Below are 3,839 nucleotides of genomic sequence, written 5' to 3' on the forward strand. Positions count from 1 at the left end.
CAGCGGAGGTACCGAACCCAAGACAGAGGGGCTGCGTGTCCGTCCCTTTGAGAAGTTCCGTTCAGGACTAGATGGGACCTGAGCCGTGCCGTGGTTAATTTCTACGCTGACCTTCTGGGGACATTCACTTTGGTTCTCGCCCAGTACGGTTTCCAACCAGGACCGTGGAGAGAATTAAAGCGCGCGACCCAAGGCACCATCATCCGTAAGCGCGAGTGTACAGCCAACAAGATGACGCCCTCACTCGAAAATTCCCACACCCGTGAGTTAAGGGAACAGCAGCAATTTTTACTTATACCTTGTACTTCACCAAGAAAATACGAAGGCAGTACGTGTTTAAGATACACATGCTACGTGCGTGCACATATTAACGGAGGGGCGTCAGGTGCCTGTGAAGACAGAGTCAGGCTTTTGGAAGCGAGTGCAGAAGGGTCATGCACTGCAGAACCCTACTGTGACCACTCCAGGGTCCGACGTCGGGAGATCAAGTGGGGAACCCAGGATTCCAGGTGGACGTAGCGAAGACCGCCGCAGAACCCTGGGATTAGCTCCGGCACCGTTCATCTGCGGATGGCCGTGAAACTGGCTTTGTGGGTCAGCTCTCCGTGGCTACGACGAGACACCCGAGATCATCCGGTCATAAAGAAGAAAGGCTCGCCATGCCCAAGGAGTCACGAAGCTGCCCGGGCTGGGCTCTGACTTGGGATCCTCCTGCCTCAGCCTCCCAGAGCACTGGGGATCTGGGTGTGCACCGCTGCTCCCTGCTCATCAGAGGGGCAGTGGGTGTTGCTGGTGTGCACAGAGCTAGAGGCCAGGACAGCGACAAGAAGGAGAGGGGACAGCGAGGTGAACGGGAGCCCTCTCACGGCGAAGGCTCACCCACAAAACAGGGCTAGAAGACAGCGGAATTAGGAGGTTCGGTCTTAACAGGCTGACTTGGTGGCAAATTCATCTACTTTGACAAGTAACTTCATCCCCCACGCATCCGAAGGTACACGACAGCAATCCCAGGGTTCCAGCAGCCCTGACCCTGGACCTCAGTGGAGTGGTGTCCCACGCCTGTCCTGCTTTTACCGCAGGACCGCGTAGAGCGAGGGTGCACGGAGGGTCCCCGGGAGGAGAGACTCGGGACACCCGCTTTCCAAAGTGAAAGTCGCCCTGAGGCGGACAGGTGCGGCCAAGTCCACCGCGTGCCCAGGCCGACGGGGGGCCTAGAAGGGAATCTGACATCATCATTTTGCCGCTGCCGTTAGTCATCTTCTCACTGCGGGGACAAAGGACACAACGCCCACAAATTAAAGGAGAAGAGGTATAATTGGGGTCCCGGTCTCAGGGGGTGCAGTCCGTGGTCGGCTGCTCCAAGGCGGGAGAGGCATGGCGGACGGACGCGGACGAGGAAAGACGCTCACAGCACGGTGACCAGGAAGCAGAGAGAGCAGGGACGGGCTGGGGACAAGAACGCCCCCTCCTTCCAGCTCACACCCCGGGGACCCCCTCCGGCCGGGCCCCGCCTCCTGCCGCACGTTCAGCCCCGAACTCATCCCTGATGGATCCGTGATGCGCACAGCGCCCCCGACCCGGTCCCCTTCCACCCACAGGAGACCTTGGGGAGACGTCTGGATCTGCAGTACGAGAGCCCTGAACCGAAGGAAACAGCGACATGGGCGTCCACCCTCCACACCCTCCAGCAAACACCCTCACCCACGCGCCTACTTCTCAGCCCTTTTCGGTGTTTCGTGTGACTGCTAAGCGGGACCCCGTCTCAGAAAACTTGGGGTGAGTGTTTCACCAGAACACTGATTACCCGACAGAGCATATCTCTGCACATCCTCCTCAAAGTACTGAAAATATTCCCACCTGGTCGGAGCAGAGGGTCCCATTGTCCCGGGCAATTTGTGTTTTACTGTATTTTTTTCCCCAAAATTAAATATTCACCTTCATCACCCCTTGTTCTTATTAAATAAAGAAACAGGGAAAAAAGGAATAAGGGAACTCACCCTGGGACATGACGTCAAAGACGGTGCAAGAGAAATATTTTCTCTTGGTGTCTTAGGTCAGCATTTTCCCGACGAGTTGGGTTGTGATTTGAACGTGTGTGTGTATGAATGTGTTTTAACGTTGTGCAAAGAGATGTCACCACTTGGACCCGTCCGAAATTCACTGGACTGTCAGGCTTTGAACAACCCACGTGTGGGAACTGCCAAATCGTTAGTGCGAAAAGCCCAGGCGGAAATTTAGAACCAACCAGCCCCTCCTGACAGGGTGGAGTCTAAAAGTTCAATAACATTTCCTTCAGATCCTATAGGATCTTATCTTTAGGGTTTTTTTTTTTTTTTGTCTTTTTTTGGTGCCAGGGATGGAAGTTGGGTCCTCACGCTTGCAAGGCAGGTGGCGGAACCACTGAGCTGCATCCCTGGACCGCTACAGGGTCTTATCTTTAAGAAACTATCGGTGACCAATTGTGGATGTCAAACTATTAGGAAATACTGCTACTGTTTCCCTTGAAAATGTTTTTGCATGTGGGAAAAATATTCATGTTTCACAGTATGATTTCACAATACAATTATAGCCTCTTTGTTTTGTAATTGGTAGGACTAGACTATGTTATTTATATATCATAGAATGGGTTTTTATCATTATCTTTAACTGTTTTAAATAAATACTGAGACACCCTTTTCATTTTTTTTTTCTGCAGGAGATATTAACAAAACAAATGTGTTTTGGCTACAATCACTTTTTCAGATGGGAAAATATTTGGTGGCCAAAATATTTCACAATCTGTGCTACATACCATTGAGGTTCTGGTATCCCGACGTAACAGAAAACCCAACTCGGGGTGCTTAGACTAACAAAAATAGCACCCCATAACACTATGTACCGAGATTTGGGGCCTCTGGTGTGGAACAATTTGAGTTCAGGTACTGCGGCCCTCTCTGATTTCTTTGTATTTGAGCCCCACACTTTACTCATGACACAGGATGGCGACCTTAGCGCCAGCCATCGCAGCCCTGACCATTAATATCCTGAGCCCAGAGGAAGTTTTAACTTTGAAATGCTCGCACACTACTCGCCCATCACTGACACGCGAGGGATACCCGATCCTTATGTAAAACGGATCCAATGAGACCCCGTAGCGAGCGCTACAATTCTTTGCTTCGTTTTCTGGGTAGGTTTTTGCCATTAGACTTCCGGTCGTATACACGTTATTGTGTAAAGTCCGCCCGAACCGGAGGCGTGGATGTGTAACTGCGGGCTGCTCCGTCCCTTTCCTTCTGGCTCCCTTCTTTTAGGATCTTGCCCAGGACCTTTGCCACCATCCCGCCTGACGCAAATGAACCCTTTTTTGGCTTCAGAGTTGGAAAACACCCCCCGGGGGCAGTTAATGTGGCAGAGGCCCTCCCGGCCTGCCTGCCTGCGGTCCCACAGCCTCTGCTATTCTCTCCTGGGGCCCCAGTGCGTCCGACACAAGAACTTGCTGTTTGCCCCTGGTGCCCCCTGGCCCGGTCCCCTTTTCCCTTTGGTGCCCAGGATGGAACCCGGCCCCTTTCATTTTTTTTTTTTTTTTTTTTTTAATTTGGAAACAGGGTCTTGCTAAATTGCTAGGCTCCCCAGACAGGGCTGGCGCTGCAGATCCTCCTGCCCCAGCCTCCCAGCGTCCGGACGGCGGCCCTGCGCCACCACACCCGGCTGACATTTTCTTTAACGATCGCAGCAGCCTCCTGCTCCCCCCGGGTCTGAGCTCCTTCGGGTCAAACCAACTCCCACCCAGGCTTCGCAGCCCCTCTGCGCCCTGCCCACCCCGAGACCCTCCTGGCCCCCGCGGAGGTGCCGGCTCCCCG

The sequence above is a fragment of the Fukomys damarensis genome, unplaced genomic scaffold (genome assembly GCF_012274545.1).
Source record: "Fukomys damarensis isolate Sample0158 unplaced genomic scaffold, DMR_v1.0_HiC HiC_scaffold_39, whole genome shotgun sequence".
NCBI classification, from domain to species: domain Eukaryota; kingdom Metazoa; phylum Chordata; class Mammalia; order Rodentia; family Bathyergidae; genus Fukomys; species Fukomys damarensis.